Source organism: Sus scrofa, chromosome 6 (genome assembly GCF_054392235.1).
Source record: "Sus scrofa isolate SSC_HxYL_T2T_F1_AM1 chromosome 6, Sscrofa_HxYL_maternal_Yorkshire_Landrace_v2.0, whole genome shotgun sequence".
NCBI classification, from domain to species: Eukaryota; Metazoa; Chordata; class Mammalia; order Artiodactyla; family Suidae; genus Sus; species Sus scrofa.
In genome coordinates this window covers 3,670,988-3,690,148 of record NC_139388.1, presented here as the reverse complement: position 1 = coordinate 3,690,148, position 19,161 = coordinate 3,670,988, and the positions used below count along the sequence as shown (strand labels likewise).

At 53.5% G+C, this 19,161-nt stretch overlaps 1 long non-coding RNA gene across 1 annotated transcript; it reads left to right on the top strand.

The window, feature by feature from the left end:
- Window positions 1-207: 207 nt before the first annotated feature.
- LOC146402156 (uncharacterized) lies at window positions 208-7,413 on the top strand. The gene is made up of 2 exons (XR_014805298.1): window positions 208-826; window positions 4,187-7,413. It is a non-coding gene; the product is annotated as an uncharacterized LOC146402156 (long non-coding RNA).
- Window positions 7,414-19,161: the final 11,748 nt, after the last annotated feature.

Here is a 19,161-nt window from a genome sequence, read left to right as displayed (position 1 = left end):
ATGGTGGGTTATGGGTGTCAGCATTTAAAAAAAAAAAATCTTCCAAGACACTGCTAATGTGCCACCAGGGTGGAGAACCGCTAATCAGCACTCTTTCTGCTCACGCAAGACTGGGGCCCGGGGAGCTCACGTGACTTGTGCAGACCGCCCCCCCATGCGAGCGCGGCTCCAAGCTGGATCAGAACCCTGGTCTTCCAGCTATGAGTCACTGTGCCTGCAAGTCCACAAGGCACGCACGGAGGCAGAGGGGATCCAGTTAGCCTACACAGATGGGACTTTCTATGGTTTCATTTTCACATTTGAACAAATATTTTTAGTCCAGCAGTTGAGTTTCAGGGACAGAAAAGCCTCCAGCAGGAAAGGTCGTTGACATTTATACTTCCGCTGGGAAACAGAGGCAGGGGGTGCCTCAGAGGAGTGCCCCCCAGGACCACACAGATCGCCGGAGCTGAGGAGGGGCCCCGAGGGCTGGCTCCCAGGCTCACGGTTTAGTTTAACCTCTTTTTGTACACTCGATTCTGCATTCCCTTGGGAACGCCGTCCCAGTGCTAACTGGTGGATGGAGACAAACTGTCAGTTGTGAAGTGTTTCGTGTTTTCAAGGTCAAGCTCTCCCCGCCCCACCCCAAGAATAAGAGAGTGAGAGAGAAGAGAAATAAGCCTATGAAATCTGTTACCAAATCGGACGATCAGGATACAAAGTCGATATAATTAACAGTGTTAAGTGGCCCGTCAGGAGTGGTGGTGGGCGGGGGAGAATGAAGGCGACACCGAGAGAGCCTTGGGAAGATCGCATCTCTTCTTCCCGTGGGAAGTGACCAGTCCAGGTAATGCCGGGGAGGGTGTTGGCATGGGAGGTGCAGGACAGTGGCACAGGGGAGGGGAGCACCACCTACAGACTTTAATTTCTCTATTTATTTATTTAATTATTTTTGTCTTTTTTAGGGCCACAGCTGTGGTCTATGGAGGTTCCCAGGCTAAGGGTCTAATCGGAGCTGTAGCCACTGGCCTATACCACAGCCACAGCAATGCCAGATCCGAGCCACGTCTGTGACCTACACCACAGCTCACGGCCACGCCGGATCCTTAACCCACTGAGTGAGGCCAGGGATCGAACCTGCAACCTCATGGATGCTAGTCGGGTTCGTTAACCACTGAGCCACTATGGGAACTCCAGACACAGACGTTCAGAGTTAAAAATGCTTGGGGGTCCCACAGGCAAACAAACAGGGATTTTGTGACTTCTTCTGAGCCAAAGAATGTGGTGCAAGTGCCCCTGTAATTTCTGAGGCTGGGTCTTCAGCTGTCGAAAGCTTCTGCCTTCACAGCTGGCGTGCTCCCTGCTGGGGGCTGCTCAGAGTGGTAAGAGGCCAAGCCACTTTCCAGAAGGAAAACCACGCTATTTCCCCACGTTACTAAAAAGCTCAGCAAGAGAAAGGAATCTCCTGCGTGTGTCAGTCAGGACAGGCCAGCTGTGCCATGTGACAAGTAGCCCTGCATGACGGAGACTTGTTTCTCATTCACATGGGGTCTGTGGAGGGGCCTGTCCTGCGAGTGGGGCGCCTCCATGAGTTTTTGACTTGGCCACCTCATCACGAAGGCTCCGTGATCACTGAGGTGGGGGAAGGGACAGCTGGGGGCTCGTGGGCCACCTTTCCACACCATCCCCGGCTCTGCCCAAATGTAGAGGGCTGGGGTGTGAGGGGCAGACGGAGGGTCTGGCGAGCACTCCTGTCTCTGAGGTCTTTTGGGTACAGGCTTTTCTGAGCCCTCAGGCAACTGCCAGCGTGTGTTTGCCGGCAGAGGACAAAATGAGCTGTAATGGAAACAAACCTCAGAGAAGACCGAGCCTGCCTGAAGGCTTTCTGAGCGTGCCTGTGTGCGTGCATGCGTGCTCTTAGTTTTCTCTTGCTAACAGCTAGTAGAGGATTAGCTCGGGCTAAAATTATCTGTGCTTTGTGTGGTATGTGAGAAGCAACCCCAAGATACTGGCCCAGCCACCCACGAGAGCCCATGTGCGCGGTCTCCCCGGGGAGAGCAGAGACAGATTGACTGGAGGGCTGTTTAAATGGGCAGAGCCAACACAGTATTTTCTAGGCATTATTTTCTCTCTAAATCACGGACTTATTTCTCTAGCACAGGAAGGAGAGATTTGTCCCAGGGTCCCCCACCCCACTGCGGGAGTGGCTTCCTCACGACCTCATCCAAGAAACCCCGAGCCCACACGGGGGCTCACAAACGGGTCCCATTTCATGTGCCCACCAGGTGGTAGTTCCTGGCACCATGTGCTGAGACCCCGGGTACACCTGGCGGGAAACAGTGCCGTGATGGACGAGTCAGGTCTGCCACGGAGAGGATGCGGGGAGAGTAGTCGCGCACCTGAAATATCTGTTCTAAGACGCACACATCCCCACTTTGGAACATCTCTGAAATCAGGGTGCCTTGTCCAACTGATGGCACCTTGCAAATTATTTTCCAAGGGGTGTCTGTGGTTCACACAATAATGCTGCCTGGCACAATTACTAAAATAGGTAACATTTGGTATTCGCCATGTTTGTGTGGTTGGTTGGTTTGTTTGTTTAGAGGGTTGCTGTTAGGATTTAATGGGCTTAAATTCAGAAGGCCTGGACCTGGGAGGGCTCAGTGGGGTTAGCTTCTGCTCTGTCTCTCCTTCCCTCTTTCTCTCACCCCTTTTCCCTTGCATCTCTGAGGATTTATCCTGCCAGACCCATGGGTCCTGCTCCTTGTACCCAGCCAGCCCCATCTGTGACGGCACATACCCACACCCCGGTCCTGCTCCTTGTACCCAGCCAGCCCCGTCTGTGGGCGGCACATACCCACACCCTGGATGGCTCCACGGCGGCCCCTCCACTCCCTCCGCATCGCTCCTCTCTGTTCCAGCTCCACCATCACTGGAAAATTCCTTTCGTGTTTTTAAGTTCAATTCTCTGGGCCCTGAGTGCATCAAATAACCTTTGGGGGAATTTTTGAGGTTAGAGATTGCTGGCCAGTTTGCGAAGTCTTTTTTCCGATGGGTTGTGCTAACCCCTGATCGAGTCAACTATGACAGGGTGAGGAGGTGGGTGGGCAGAGGGTATGGGATCCCGAGGTGCAACGGGTCCCGAGGAAGCCAGTTCAACCTGGGTCTCCATCTGTACCCACACCTGTGCCCACACCTGCATCCGTGTACAGCTTCCTTCCTCCCTCCCCTCCTTGAACCACGTCATCTTGCTGGGCAAGGCCCTTTCCTGTAGGTTTGTTATTCCCTCTTGTCCTCCGTCCCCCCTCCTCGTGTACTGTACCAACGACCGCTGTACTCTCTTCAAGGTGAACAGTATCGTTTGTTGCATGGAGCTAAAAAGCCTGTCTTCCTGGTGGTGATGGCTCTGTCTGATAGTGATTAATTAGCTACGGGACTTGGAGCCTCAGTTTACATAAGAGTATGCTAAACGGTAGTTGTACTAAGACAGTACTACATATACGCACACACCCCTTCGAGGCTGCTGTGATCAATGAAGGGAGGGCGCATGCTCTTAGAATGAGCTCCTTAGACAGCAGGTGCTCACCCTGCACAGAGGAGGTGGCACAGAAGAATCCGTCCCCCCAGCGCCGTCTCTCAAGGTGTGCTGTGCTCCTTGCATGTGGATTCTCAGACGACGTAAGTTGTATCTGGCTGCGTATCTCATTCTATGACTCGCTTCACTTAGCACATTTCATTCCTCTACATGAACTAGTATAAATTTTTCCTGGTTTTCACTATTTTCCACAAAGATCCTTCTTGATGGTTACATCTCTTTCTTGTCTTTATCACTGAACGATTTAACAATTCCATGGAGCTCCCGCTGTGGCTCAGTGGAAATGAGTATGACTGGTAAACATGAGGATGCGGGTTCGATCCTGGGCCTCGCTCAGCGGGTTAAGGATCCAGTGCGGCCATGAGCTATTGTGTAGGTCGCAGATGCGGCTTGGATCCCACATTGCTGTGGCTGTGGTGTAGGCCGGTGGCTACAGCTCTGACAGACCCCTAGCCTGGGAACCTCCGTATGCCATGGGTGTGGCCCTAAAAAAAGCCAAAAAAAACAAAAAACAAAAAAAGAAACAATTTAACAATTCCACATTATTTACCATCTTGGTTGTTCCCAGTGTTTTGCTACAAAATAATGCCTCATGTTTGTGTCCGTACACAGATCCCGTGTGTAGTCTCTGGCTTTTCCTTTGATGGCATCCCTGGAGGTGGGCTGGCTGGGCTAAAGGATGCCCACATCATGACAGGCTACGCACGGCCCCTTACCCTCAAGGCTGGTGACTGTTTACCCTCAGTCCACTAGAAGATGGACCTGAAGCCCAATGGAAGATGCCCGTTTCCTTTTTCCCCTGCACCGAGCCCCAGATGTGGGCTTTCCCTGCAAAATAGAACCTCTTTGGCCCTGGGGCCCTTACGGCCACTGCAGTCCCCCAAGAGCAGGGTGCGTCTAATCTGAAAGGCAAAGCGCAGCGTCAGAGAAGAGGAAAAAGCCTGGAGGGAGAGACCGCCTCTCTCTCTCGGCAGGCGGCAGGAGAACAACGCAGGAGGGAAAAGCGATGTTCGGTCCCTGACGTCACCGAACGTCGGGGTGAGCGCAGAACAAGAGCTGGTGATGGAGGGAGCGGGCGGGCGGGGCGGGGGCGGGCGGCTCCGCTGCTGTTCCTGGAAGCGAGCTGCCTCCTGGTTACATATTATGTTCATTTTGATTGTAAGTACCGGTTTGCCTTCCCTAATGGCAGGGTTGAGTAATGATGTGGTGAGGGAGGCATGTGTTACCCAGGAGGATCTGGGCTGCAGATTCCCGATTCAGATGGAATGCTGGGCGGTTTGATTTTTGTCTCCCATCACTGGATTGTATTTGTTGAGCTGGAAATGTGGGGAGGTGAACTCTCTCTGATTTTCTCTTTGTTTTTAATTTGGGAATGCGGCTAGAGAACAGACAGTGGCTCACATTCCCAGGGGCTAAGGATCCCTTGACGATGGCTGAGCTGGAACTGGCTGTGGGGTTTTGCAAGGGAGAGAGAGGCAGCATGTCCAGGGTAGCTTGCCTGAGATGAACGGGGCAAGTTCAGAGGATGGATAATGGCAGCTCTGAATGTAAGCTAAGGAGCTGGATCGTCCCCGTGGACCTCTTCGCAGGGGTTGGGAGCGGCAGAGACTGTCGATCCGTTCGGAAAGCCATCAGCTGCCAGGAACTCATTCGAGACTAACAGAAGGTAACCCTGGGAGGTGGCTTTCCTGGCAGGTCAAGCAGCTGAGCTTCGTCGATGCTCGGACGTGGCATCTTGGAAATTTCCTTAGTGGAGATGCTCGCAATTTTCAGCACAGCTTTCTCTGAACCACGAGGTGCCCAGGCTTGAGCCCCCGTGGCACCCACTATGCAGACACAAAAGCCCATTATGGGCACTACAGGCAACTGCGCAGGTTCAGATCTTTAATCTGAAAAGAAGACTCTTCTGATCTGACATGTGTGTGATGATGAACAGATGTGCTAGAATGAAGGCCGATATAGGTACGTCTCCTCTGACAGTGACCGCCAACCCACCAACATCCCTGCCTTCCTCATCACAGGACAAGGGAGCTAGAGGCCTGGCATCTTGGAGAAACCACCAGACGCTGCAGCCTTCCTGTGTCAGGAAACCACTGCACCGGCATTTAGGGGTCGTCAGGGTTACTGGCTCTGGTGGCTGCCATGGGATGCTTGTATGGAGTGAGCTTCTGGGACAATTGCAGGGTCACCAGCAGTGGTAAAGTAAATGGGTAGATAAGGAGGGGGCCAATTTTAAAAAGAAAGCCACATCCGAGCATCTGGATTCAATTTGATGAAGAGCTGGCAGTGGAAGGACTCAGATTCCACCTAGTTCGGATTCCTCGTAGGACAGATGAGGAAACTACAGCCTAGAAACATTAAGGTCATGCAGCAAGTTGGCCGGAGCACCATTCAATCAATCTACCAATCCACCCACCCGTCCATCCATAATCCACCCATTCACCCATCCATCCATCCATCCATCCATCCATCCATCCATCCATCATCCACCCATCAATAAATCAATCAGAGATATGAACTGAACACTTCTGACATGCCAGGCACTGTACTAGGTGCTGAGAATGGAGCCCCAACAAGCAGATATGCTCCCCATCCTCAGGGAGCTTATAGGTCAGCTGAGGAGACAGATTACAGCAAATCACATACTTAATTTCAGCCGGGATCACAAGCATGCAGAAAAATTCAGAGTGCTAAGAGAGAGTCCCTACCTGAAGAGGTAATCTTTAAACTGTAACCTCAAGGATGAGTAGGGCCAGCCAGCCAAAGGAAGGGTGCAGGTAGAGGGGAGCATTTCTAGCAGAAGAACAGCTCCGACAAGGGGAGGAGCATGGAATGCCAAGAGATTGAAGGAAGCCTAGAGGTGCTGGGGAGGCTGGCAGTGTGAGGACCCAGACTTGCAGCTCCAGGCTTGCCCATGTCTCCTGGGCTCTGCACATCCCATCCCATGACTTGCACCTTATGGGTCAGGCTCTCCTTCAACTCTCATGTTTGGAGAGAACTGGGTGGTGAAATTACATAGTGGATTTACTCTAAAAAAAGGTTCACTCTAGACTAGACTGGGTTTTAGGGGTTGGGTGAGGTTTATAAGTGATAAAATGCCAACTAATGTTGCATACATAACAAAGAAATGAATCATCTCACAAAATAAGAAGTCTGGGTTCAGCCGTTCATGATGGAATGAGTTTCCCAGTGATACACAGCATCTCTGGCATTCTTCTGACCTTTCTAACAGAGTATCAGGGTGGCAGGGGTTTTCTTAAGCATCAGATCCTCATAGGACTTTCCCTAAAGGCAGTAGAGGAACAAAGGACCTCTCTCCTCTTACTAAGGAGGAAACTTCTTATCCGGGAGTCTTATAGCCTACTTTCTCTTGTGGCTCATTGGCCCAAACTGGGTCATACACTCACTGCTAGCTGTAAGGGGCGGGGAAAGTGATTATCTGGGGAGGAGAGGAAGAGGGATTTGAATGTGGCTGTGTGTCACATAACCTCTAGCTACAGGTTAGTAAACCCACCAAAAGGAAGGAGTCCTCTTTCCACTCACAATTCACATTACCAAGATGTTTCTGTAGTTCATATTTGTTAGTTTTTCAACACATGATATGGTACAGAAAACACATTTAAAAGAATTCAATACTCAGCCAATAAGAACTAGAAAGGAATTTCCTCAATCCAGTAAAGAAAAAACATGGTCATGTTAGGAAAAAAAAAAAAGAAGAAGAAGAAGAAGAAAAAAAGAACTCCAATCCCTCCAATCCCTACCTCATGCCATATACAAAGATCAATTTTAAATTTACCAAAAATCTAAATGCAGGAGCTAAAACTATAAAACTTCTAAAAGAATACTTAAGAAAGATATCTTCGCAAACTTGGGGCAGGCAAAGGTTTCTTAGACATGATAGAAAATGTAGACATTAAAAAACTGGTAACATTAAAACTTAAAAACACTTGCTCTTTAAAAAAGTACTATTAAAGATGAAAGACGAAGCATCAGACTGCAAGCAATACAGAATCTAGACTCACCTGTTCTCTTTAGAAATGAAGACTATGGACAGTTCAGCCCTTGGGTGTGGAATGTGAGACCTGTTACCACCATCCATCATTATCATCAATAAAGGAGGGGACGCCCTGAACTGAGCATCAGTGAAGGAGGGGATGCCCTGAACTGAGCATCAGTGAAGGAGGGGACGCCTTGAACTGAGCATCTTCTCTGTGGTGGGTACAAGACCACCTGCTTTGGATACAGTCTCTAACCTAAACCTCTGGCCAGGGCCGTAGGATAGAGAACAGTTCCCTGGTCACAGATGATCAAACTGGGTCTGTGAAATCACACACCTGCGGGTAGATGGCATCAGTGGTGCCCCTTCTTCCCCCTTTCCTATATCTGTTCACCTTCCCCGTAACTGTGAAGAGCTCTCCCTCTATGGACAGGGTGATGGCTCCACCCCTGGATGTTGGCCTCAACCACGTGACTTGCTTTGGCCACCATGAGGGGGGCAGGGGTTTGATACAGGCTCCCATGCTGGGACGTGCTGCCCTGCATCTTTGCCAAGGCCACGAGGACATCCCTGAGCTGGCCTGCTAGACGTGAGAAACAAGTGCAGCTGAATGGATGCCCCCTTTGTTCCTGGTGTGGTCAGCCTAGATCAGCCCCAGGTGCCCAGACATGTGAGCAAACCCACCCAAGATCAGCAGAGCTGCCTGGCTGACCCCCAGGTCACTGCAGATACATAAGCAACACATAACACTTATTTTTATCATCCCGGGGTTTTGTGGTTGGCAGTGTGAGAACCCAGTCTCTATGTCAAGAGATGACTGATACAATCAGTAAGTGCTGAAGTCAACATTCATGCTCAAGTCTGTAAGATGCCACCATCCCTGTCCCTCCCACCCGGACACTGTTTTCACTGTGGATCCCGTAACGAATCACATTCCCGACAAAGCCTAGGATTTAACATTTTGGAGAACAGAGGAAGGGATACTGGGCAAGTGGGCTTTATCTTTTGTGGTTTCAGAGGGAGTGGGAGGGATAGGATTTGGAGAGCTGGTGGGAGTCAGGGTCATGGGGTTGGAGTCTGGCCAGTTACTGCCCCCAATTTGCTCCTCATCCTTCTTGGTCCACCAGAGCCACATGCCCGGCAAAAGCCTCTCATTGGCCTCTAGCACCATAGGAAAGAGCCCCGACAGGAATGCTGACTCTCACCCCAGCAGCTAAGGTGCATCAGGCATCTATTCTTACTTAGCCCTACATAAATCATCCCATTTAATCCTCCCAACCAACCAAGCAGCCCTAGTATTCCCATTGTACACATGAGAAAACGGAGGACCCGTCGGAATGTCCTCACTCTTGGCTTCCAGAAGAACTGCAAACTAAAGAGTGCTAACTCACCGCTTAGAATGTGAGCAAGTTATTGTTAGAATTGCCCAGAACAAAGACATCCATTAGTTACTCATTCAACAAACCGACTTGATGCAATCATTATTTAGGGGGCTGAGGGATGAAGTATTTAAGCCTCAAAATACAGAAAACAAAAGCGGATGGCACGAACAGGAGAAAGACTCCAGAGCACAAAGGCAGCAGGAGGTTTCAACACTCCTCTTCCAATAGTGGGTAAAACAAGCCAACACCACGGATCGCAGCAGGTGTAGGAGACCTGGACGCCGTAAACCAGCCCGACCTGAGCAATGTTGACAGGACACGCTACCCAAGGACACAGCACAAACACCTGCTCTCCTGGGCTCATGGAGCATCAGCCAAGGTGAGCCAGCCACCGCCTAGACCACTGTGGCTCACAGCCTGCGTCTGCACAGGCTGTGATCTGTGCATGGTTTTTATATTTTTAGAAGGCTGCCAAAACCCAAACTAAACAAAACAATAAAGAATATGCAACTGAGACATGCCTTGGTTTGCACCCCCTAAAATGTTTGCTCTCTGGCCCTTCACACAAAGTCCTTCTCTCCTGGCTGTTCTCGGTCATAAAACAAGGTTCAGTGCATTTCACACGAGATCGGGTGTGTTCAGGATGGTATGGCCGCAGTCTCAATACATCTCCAAAGGCTGAAATCATACAAAGCATATTCTTTGGCCACAGTGAAACTAAACTAGCAATTATTAACACGAAAGGATATGAAAAAATCCGAAATATCTGGAAATAAAACAAAGACATCAGTGGCACAGAACAGAGGACCCAGCAGCGGGGACACACATCACGTGGCGACGAAGGGATTTCAATACGTTGTGAAAAGGACCAACCCCTCCACAAACGGCGTCGAGGCAACTGGCAAAAGTGCAAAAGCCAAAAACTTAAACCACAGAACTATTAGGAATAAACTTAGAAGACTTTGAAAATCGAGAGCATTCGCTTAAAAATGTAAATGCAAAAGCAAACCACGTCAAAAGTCCGTGAAACAATCAGCACCATAAACAAAGCGAACGCCCAAGAAACCAACTGGGAAAAAGCAACACTTGCAAAATATAAGACACAGAAGCGACCAATATCCAAAACATTCAACTCACTCTTAAAAATCAGATTGGAAAAGATAACGCACTCACCTACAGGACGTGGAAGCAGAAACGTTCCAAGCGGAGGCAGCGCCTGAAAGCAGAGCAGAAATGCTAGACGTGAAAAGGTGCCAAGTGCATCGTGGGACAGAACAAAGCCACTAAAATACCAGGATATTGCTCTTTGTCCACGCACCAGGCCCAAAGCAAGGACTGGCCGTGGCCAGCACTGGGAAGAGGACGAGGAGTCAGCTTGTTGGTCCACAAACTGACACAATGTCCGCAAAGCGAAGGACCCATAAACCTGACAAGCCAGACGTGGCACTTTGAGAAATCAGTGCGGGGAAGAAAGAGCCACACGTGCAACGGGCACCGAGGTGGCCCTTAGCAATGAGGTCAGGGAGGTCACAAGGTAAAGGAACCAAATGGCCAGGCTCCTTGCCTGTGTCAGGCTGCCCCCTATGCTGCTGCTCCTCCTTTGCAAACCCCAGAGGGTGGGTGCTTGCATTCCGAGTTGTGACAGAGCTTGCAAACCGCACGGAATGGGAAACCTTCATCTCCTAGCATTTTGGGGACCTCTGAGGGGTGTGGGAAGATGACGGGGGGGGGGATCTGCCAGGGGAAGGTGGAGGAGGCAGCAGTCAGGGGAGAATTGGTGGGGGGACAAGGGACAAGCCCTTCCTGGCCCGGAGCCTCGGAGGGCGCCTGGGGAAAGGCCTCCCAAGAGCAGAGTCGTAGGCAAACGTGGTTTTCTTCCCACAACAGAGCTGCCTGAAGCCCTCAGAATCCTGCGTCCAGAGTCTCAAAAGGGGTCGGCTAAACCCTGGGTCATGAAGCACGGACGAGTGGGGGGTCCGTTTAGAGAGCTGCAACCACGGTATTAATTTTCTCAAAGCGTCAAAATATGAAACAGACTGGACCGTGGGCTTCTCACAAATGATGACTGCGCAGCCCTGGGGCGGGGCCCTACATTCTGTGTTTCCAACTCAGGGGATGCCGATGCTGCTGGTCCAGGAAACACACCCCGAGAAGCAAAGGCTGAAATGTCGAGCTGGATGGCAACAGACAAAACCCAGCAGCGCAGGGCCTCTCGTAAGATGACGTCTCGTTTTGCGAACATTTATTTCGGGTGCGTGTGGGTGAGTGTGTTGGGATGCACGACGGCCTGGCATCCAAGAAAGTGAAGAAGACCCAACTGGAATGAACAGAAGGACTTGAGTCAAAAAACAAACGCACTCAGGTGGATTTGGGCTATGGATCATTCTGACTCTATTTTAAACATGAAAATGTCCCTGCAAGGGACATACTTCTTATCTAGTCCCGCGTTGCTTCCATTACGCAAATTTGAACGTGTGCCATTTCCTGTGGCGCAGGCTTACACAGAGGGGTGAGAAGGGCATATCTATTTTGGAGTCTGATTTCAAAACCTCCCAATATCACCGAAATCAGCTGGCACGACAGAGCGCTTGGGAGTTTCTTTCATAGAAACGGCCAAGAGCGTCTATCAATGAAGCACACACAGCCGGGCGGAAGAGCCCGCCAATGGCCGCTCCATCAACCTTGGCAGATGTGTACATTACGCTTTGATCTCCAAGGATGCTGTATTTAGATGACACAATGCGCTTTGGGTTATCTTTCGCGAAGGTAGAAGGGACGTAAGCAGATACCCACTTTTGCAAAAGATAAAATTAGCACCTCTTTGCTAGAAGATAAACATGTTCGGCAGGAAAGCTCTGATTAAAGTACAAAGCAGCCAGGGGTATAGGCTGCACCCCTTTGAGTGAAATTCCTATTTATAATAAAAGGAAATAGCACTGCTATGACATAAGGCCACGAGGAGCCGCCACTCCCGCCGTAAAGGCGGGGCTTGGCTACTGCAGCCATCGCGTGGGGCACCAGCAGGGCCCACACTGGGGGTCGGGGCAGAGAGGGGGGCTCTGTGCAGAACCCTCACCCAGAGCAAGGGCGCTGCTGGTCCTGGTGCCTTCTGTGCCCACGTTCCAAGCTGCTGTGAGCCGTGTGTGGTATGCTCGCTGCCCAGCGGACCTGGCCCTCCCGCCCACACCCACGGGTGGCCACCCAGCTGCTCATGCTGGTGCGGGGCTGGGTCTGCCCAGGGGGGGCACCGTCTGGAGAGATCTTACAAAGCGCTGGGCAGACCAGCTCTGGAAGCCCTGTCTGTTCTCCCAGATGCTCTGTGCCGCTTGTCACCAGGGCCTTTGGTCCACAGGACCCCTGCCCCTGCACCCTGTTCCCTCCCACGCATGCCTCTTCCAGAGCAGGTGACAGGGCTGTGCCCTGGACAACCCCCGGGCCTGCTCTCAGCTGGGAAGAGGCCAGGAGGGCACAAGGTGGCAGCAAGTAGCAGGATGAGCGGGAAGGACGTGAAGAGGCACCTGTGTGTGCAGCGGCTCAGGGACAAGGCACAGTCAGGGCCACCTGCTAGGCTGGCTGTGAGGGAGAGAGACGGCCGGTGGGCACACGGCCAACACCCCACAACCAGAGCCCTAGACGGACGATTCCTGGCTGTTACTGAATCATAACTATTAATGCCCCCTTGCTCTCAAAAAAAGTCCAGGCCTGAACAATCAGTGAGGCCCCCACTCTGGGGGGGTGGGGGCGTGAAGGAAGAGGGCGACACAAGATGCGGAAGGTCACTCCGGCTCGCAGGGCAACGGGCAGCCGCCCACCAGGTGACCGCCCCGGGGGAAGGGGCCATCGGACACGTGGGGACGCCTGGACACACACACCGAATGCAGGAGACTCCGTGTGGCACTAAGGTCTACGGGTCCCCCGGGGGGTTTGCGGTCCGTGGCGTTTTAGCTCAGTCCTGTGCCAGAGCGGGTCCCCGAGCCTGTCCTGCGGTTACTCCCTCCGTTCTGGATGCGTAATCGGAGCAGACATCCTCAGTCCTGGGCAGCACCCCCCACTAGCCGGGGTGGGGGGGGGGAGCGGGGGAAGGAGCCGGTCAGAGAGGATGAGGCGGGGCTGCGGTGCCCAGCTTGTGCCAGCCATCCTGGTGGCCGCTGTGCTGCTCATTTCACTTACTCCCGTCCAGGTGACCCCAAGTAAGCGCCGCCTGGGGGAGGGGCTGCCTCCCCCTCTCGGGATCCTCCCCGGGGGTCTGGGCTCGCAGTCCGCCCCCCGCCCCCAGGACCTGTGTTCACAGGCTGTTTCTCCGTTTTGGCCGCAATGGACTTGGGGCCACAGGGCCTCCTGACACAGACTCAGCGCGCAGCTAAAAGTGGCCCCAAACCTGTAAGACGCAAACGTCCATCTGCCTCCTCCATGCCAATTGTGAGAGTGAGCGGCGCCCCAGGGTCCCCCTGCGCTGGGGCATGGCTGCCCCTTCAGAGTGGGTGCGGATCTGGCCTGGGCCACTCTTTCCGCCGTGGACGGTCCTCCCCAGCCGCCTTTCCCTTTCCTGAAGCTCCTCGTCCAGCCGGGTTTGGGGAAGGGGCTGGCAGGTGCTCATTTGCATGGATGTCTTCCTCTGCCCTTCCTTTCCTCTGCGGAGGGTGTTTTACACATCACATCTTACTGCTGAGGGAGACATTTTGGGGAGAAGAGGCAGAGGCAGGCGAGGCCGTCCAGGGGCCTGTGATAACTTGGGGACCACCTGGCCACCCTTCTCTGAGGAGCCCTGAGGCGTCTGCCTTCGGCTCTCTGGGCCACCCAGCCCCTGTCACCGTAGCTGCTTCTCGAGGGAGCGTTTCCCAGATGCCTCCCCACATCTAATGGGTCCCTTTACTCTCCTTCCGATGATAGACGCCGCCCTGGAGCATCTGGCGGGTTATGATAAGCTGTGTCCGAACCCCTTCGCTTTTCTTTGAAACCAGTGTCCTTTCTTCTCAGCATCCCTACCATCCGCTGCAAGCTACTTCCTGAGGCGAGCTATGCCCGGCTCACCTGGAAAAACAGGCCCTTCTCTGGCCCCCTCCTCCCCAAAATCAGTAAATGGGTTGTTTTTTTTGTTTTTGTTTTTCATTTATGAAGATGGATTTGATATCCGATACATGGAAGAAAAGACGGGGACGGTGCAGTACAACTTCCACTTTACGTTCAGAATTGATTTTATCTTCTGTCCCATGTCTGCAAGCCCTGTCCAGGCTCTGGCGTGATCCATCCTGGCTCCTTCATGGGTCCGCCTCGCTTAAAACTTCTGCGATCTCAAATGCTTAGAAGAAATAGTCTCTCAAAGTCCTCAGGCATCACCCGATCAATTTCAACACCCAGTCCAGCCCCGAACAGATGGGGACAGGTCCTGAGAAGAGCACAGGGCCGACCCCGTGCCTGCATGAAAGCTGACGTCAGTGCAGTGCAAAGTCACAAAAAGGATGCAAGGAAATCCAGCCCAGAACTAACTAAAGGCTATGATTATACTTTACGAGAAGCATAGTCAATGTGATTGGCTTCCCTGGGGCATCTTCTGTTAACGCGCCTCTGATTTTTTTTCTGATGTTTTGTCATATTTCCCTGTTTTCCCCTCTATTGGCTTGTTGGTCATTTTCTTATTAATCTGTAGTTCTGTGTTTCTACATTTTTTAAACCATTTTGTTTGTTGCATAGGGTTATCTTTCTTGCTTTTAATTTCCTTTTTTTCCCCCTTGATGTTTAACTTACATCTAGGAAAGTACAGAGAGTGAACAAATCTTAAAAAATTTTTTTCTTGGTTGTGCCTGCAGCAAGAGGAAGTTCCTGGGCCAGGGATTGAACCTGACCCACAGCAGTGACCATGTGGAATCCTTAACTGCTAGGCCACCAGGGAACTCCCACAGATCTTGAATTTTCGGCTTGATGGGTTTGCACGTGGTGCTGAAATATTTCCAGCACCCATCTGCCCTCCCACCCCGTCCCAAGCCCTGCCTCTTCTCCGCTTAAACTCTGCCCAGAGATGGCTCTATTCTGACTTCTATCCTCAGTGCATTTGGAAAAACATCCAACCCCTCGATCCTGTTCTTGATCTGGACACCGCAGTTGACGGGGATCTGTTAGGGCTGCCCGGTGGGCAATTAATCAGGGTCCGAACCCTGCCTTGTGAACTTCTAGGACCCCCAAGAGTGGGGCTCACTTGAATGCACCCCATTTCCCAGCCTGTCTAGATAGGCACCATCTTTGGGTCAGGGCAGCCTCTGACCTCTCCCCATCTCCTGCTCACTCAGCTCAGCCTACTCTCCACCCCGACCCCTGCTGTGGCTGAGCCAGAAGGTCAACATCAGACCATTCGTGACCCTGCAGTGTAACAGGAGCCTGGACAAGGTGCCTGAGGAATGTACCTCGAGACCTCTGCCTGTGTGTCATCCTTGAATAAATGACAGACTCTGCAAGCGAGAAGCTCTGGGTCCCAAGCCCAGCTCTGCTGCTGCACCACGTCAGGAAAGGTCCGTGATGGCAGGTGGCAGCTCCGCGATGGGCACCCCAGCTCCCTCCTGGCAGACGTCACTAATCCACCCTCCTCGCTCTCCTATCCAGCCCCAGGGAGACTGCGTCTGGACCAGCCGTCCTCGGCGCCGGCCGCATATCGCAGCGCTTGGGAGCTTTGCAAACATCCTGATGCCCACCTACCCCGCTCCCCTGCCGCCGCCCCCCATCCTGACTTCATTAGCCTAGGGTGCATTCGAGGCACTGGGGTCTTTTAAACTCTCCCCTGTGATTCCAAGTGCGGTCCAAGTTGAGAACTGCTGCTCCAAACCAAGGAGCTGCCTCCACCAAGCAGGTCATTCTGCTCTAAACCTGGCCGCTCTGAGCGGTTCACGGACCAGCAACCTGGGCATCCCTGAGCGCTGGTTCATGACAGGCAAACTCAACCCCCACCCAAACCTGCTTGCCTGAACCTGCGCTTCAGCCAGAGCCCCCTTCCCTCCCTCCCCCCCACCTCCCCGGGCTCATGTGCTCAGGTGTCACACAGAAGGGGCCTGAACAACTGGGTCCCCAGGTCCTTGCAGCCGTGACATCTGTGGCTCGGCTCCACCCACCTCCCTCCACTGCTCAGCATGTGGGTTTCGGAGATGAGGCCCTTCCGGGACCGTCTCATATTTGATGTGACAACCTGTGTTTCTCTTTTCACTCTCTCTCTTTTTTACACATGTCCTTCATTGGCAGAAATGTTTTCCCCAGAGTCTCTGTAAATAAACCCCTCAACGCTAAAGCTATTGTCCTCCAGAGAACCCGTGACAATTAAAAAAAAGTCCTTTCCCACAAAGTCCACTTCCAAGGACACATCTGAGGTTCAGCAGGTCCTTTGAGGCGAGGAGGGCCCGGGGGCGTTGCCACAGGATGGGGTGGGGGGGTGGGGGAGGCGGCTGCGGGGGTGCACCTGCTTCACACCCCCTCGGGGGCCTCTTAAGTGCCGTGAAAAGCTATCAAAAGTCACCCATGGCTGATGGCTTGGGACTCTGTTTCATGACTACGGTGGCTCTCTCCGAAAGAAATTGTAAAAATGAAATCGGTCAAAAGCTTTTGGACAACACGTTTCTATGACAGAGACACGGGCGTAACACGAACGTGAAACAGGGCACATGCCCACCAACAGCGGGACCGTGGGCCCCTCGAGAATACTGTCCCCAGGCGTCAGAGCCACGCAGAGGCGCGGAGCCGAGGGGCGCCGACGGTGGCTTCTACGATAGAAGCGACGACAACACAGAGAGAACTCCACAGAAGGAGCAAGCCGGATCCACGACACCCATGAGAGGCGTCTGTCACAGCAAGGAAGAAGCAACCATCCACCATCCTACCGCTCTACCCACTCTATTTTTCTTTCCAAGTTTTTTGTACTTGCCCAGCGGTGCCCTCGTTTTAACCGCGCGTGCGGGTCCTTTAAGAATCTCCCAGCGCTTTGGAGGACAGCGTGGTTCTGTTAAAGCGCTTTCTCCGAGGCGGGAGATTTTCGACGGTATTGAAAGGCAGAAGGTAGGAAGAAAACTCAGGCGTCATCGTTTACAGACGGGGAAATGGGTCCAGAATTCCTAGACCATCTGCCCGGGGCCACAGCGCAGAAAAGGGGCAGGACACCCCGCAAGCCAAGTGCAGGGTCCCCAGCAGCAGACCCTCCCCCGCGTGCGGCCGCGCCAAGCTCTGCCTCTGGCGCTTTCTCCCGGCCCTGCTCACGCGGGGACAGCAGCCCATTTTTAAACAGAGAATTACCACTCTCCATACACTCAGGTTGTTCCGTCTGAGTTAAAAATCAGCACTTTGCCCGGCTCTGCTGCCCTCGAATGAAAAGGGAGTTTGGGACGCAGAGAGGGCAAGCCATGTGCCTGACCAAGCACAGTTCGCTGGAGACAGAAATGGGGTTAGAACCGGCTTTCCTGGACGCCCAAGCCCCTGACCCCCGTGTTGCCTCGGGGGCGGTCAGGAAGCCCCCGGCCTCCAGCAGAGCCAGCTTCGGGATGTTAGGTGTCTGTGCCCCCGTGGCTCTCTGCGTGCCCATCAACACAGCTGAGGGCTTGAGGGGCAGGGCCCGCTGCAGTCTGAAGAGAGTGGAAAGGAGGGGTCTCCCCAGGGTTTGTTATCCCAGCATTTGCGACAGAAACCAGAGAGCAGCGGGGGCCGGGAGAGCCTGCTGGGCGGGCGGGAAGCTGTGGGGTCTCCGCTCTGTCCCGTGATGACATGTCACGTGACTCCCACAGCGAGGCCTGGGGCCTCCGCAGGGTCCCTCTGGGGGCTGTGTCCACCCTGCCTGTGCCCCAGGGCACCCGCTGCCGGCCAGCACTGCCGTGGGACAGACCCTGGTCACCTGGCTGAGGTTTGGCTGCTGGGGGGACCACAGTGGCTGCCCGCCGACAGCTCTGCTATCCTGGTATTTGAGAACGAGGCCCACGTTCTCAGACGGGCCCCCGAGCCCAGTCCTGCAGCCCTGAAGCCACCCAGCCAGACACCGGGCTGGGGGCCGAGGCCCCTGGCACAGCACCAGCGATGGCGTGGTGCTTTCCCTGTCCTGTCTGGCGCGGTCCTGAAACAGCTCCACGAGGTGGGGACCCTTCATATGCCCACTTTACAGCTGAGCAAACGGAGGCTCAGGCTGGTGACGTCACACACCCAGGTGGCAGGCTCGGGTCTGACCTGGGCTTTCACTGCTGAGGGTGGACCCCGATGTGGCAGCACGGAGCCTGCAACCTGGGCTCTGCTGGCCGATGGCCTGGCGGTGGCTCCTGGTCCTGCCACGTGTCACCATCTTCTTTCTCTTCCTCATGTCACTGTGAAGGTCCCTGAGAAGATGGGAGACGATACACGGTAAAGCTGTCCTTCCAGGCAGCAGGTGTCTGCAGAAGCCTCTGGCCCCACACACTCCACTTCAAACATTCCCACTGTCTCCAGAGGCTCTTCCACGTCCTTGCCTGGCGCAGGAATTCTCTCTGGCAATCACCGTGTAACCAGCACAAAAGCAGTGTATGAACTACGGCCATGGACCTGGGCCGGGGAGGCCTTCGCGAGCTGATATCAGAGGGTGACACTGGCGCAGGACATCAGGTGATGCTCGGGGACCCTCTCCTTTTAAAAAGGAGAGGAAGGGTTCCGGTCGTGGCTCAGCAGTTAACAAACCCCACCAGCATCCATGAGGATGCGGGTTCGATCCCTGGCCTCACTCCGTGGGTTAAGGATCCGGTGTTGCCGTGAGCGGTGGTGGAGGCTGCAGACACGGCTCCGATCTGGCGTGGCTGTGGCTGTGGTGTAGCCTGGTGGCTACAGCTCTGCTTCGACCCCTAGCCTGGCAACCTCCATATGCCGTGGGTGCGGCCCTAAAAGAAAAAGAAAAAGACAAACATACAGAGGAAAGGAAGATGGCTTCCACTTGGGCTGAAGAAACTTCCTGACAGAGAGGAGCAAGACGCTCAATAGAAAGCTATTTTTAAAAACGGTTTGCTTCGGGGCTGTAACATTCAAGGTGTGACTTAATAACGAAAGAAATGGAGCCGCAGCTGGCGGCGTTTCAGTGGGTGTCGGGGCCCCGCAGGGCCTGAGGAGCAGGGTTTTGCGGTTCTCTGCACAACAACCTTTGGTTGTTGTGGCCCCTTCGTCCCACCCCCGGGGGGGCGGGGGGGACAGGCTGGGAGCTCAGAGTGTCTGGATGACAGTTCCTGCTCCCA